The 268-nt window shown below is 39.9% G+C and overlaps 1 protein-coding gene across 2 annotated transcripts in view; it reads right to left on the reverse strand.

The window, feature by feature from the left end:
• The window catches only part of LOC119585814 (uncharacterized protein YMR196W-like), a 26,189-nt gene that overhangs the window by 1,243 nt on the left and 24,678 nt on the right, over nucleotides 1-268 (reverse strand). The window lies entirely within an intron of this gene.

Here is a 268-nt window from a genome sequence, read left to right on the forward strand (position 1 = left end):
TACATGTTCGTGTCCATGGCATCAGCCACAGGGTACAGGTTCTCTTATTGTTTGAGAATGACATTAATAGTCGTTGGAAAGTATATCTGCGGAATAATGGCGCTGCATCGTTTACATTCTCTTGATATCGCCTTAAAAACTGAATGCATTACTTTTCTTCAAAAGGAGGCAAAATTGCGACCGTTGTGTGCTAGACCTCATAATATTCTTGGTAAACACACTAAACAATTTGATTGTGATGGTCAGCGCAGAAGTGTGTCGAAGATTC

The sequence above is a fragment of the Penaeus monodon genome, chromosome 20 (genome assembly GCF_015228065.2).
Source record: "Penaeus monodon isolate SGIC_2016 chromosome 20, NSTDA_Pmon_1, whole genome shotgun sequence".
Taxonomy (NCBI): Eukaryota; Metazoa; Arthropoda; class Malacostraca; order Decapoda; family Penaeidae; genus Penaeus; species Penaeus monodon.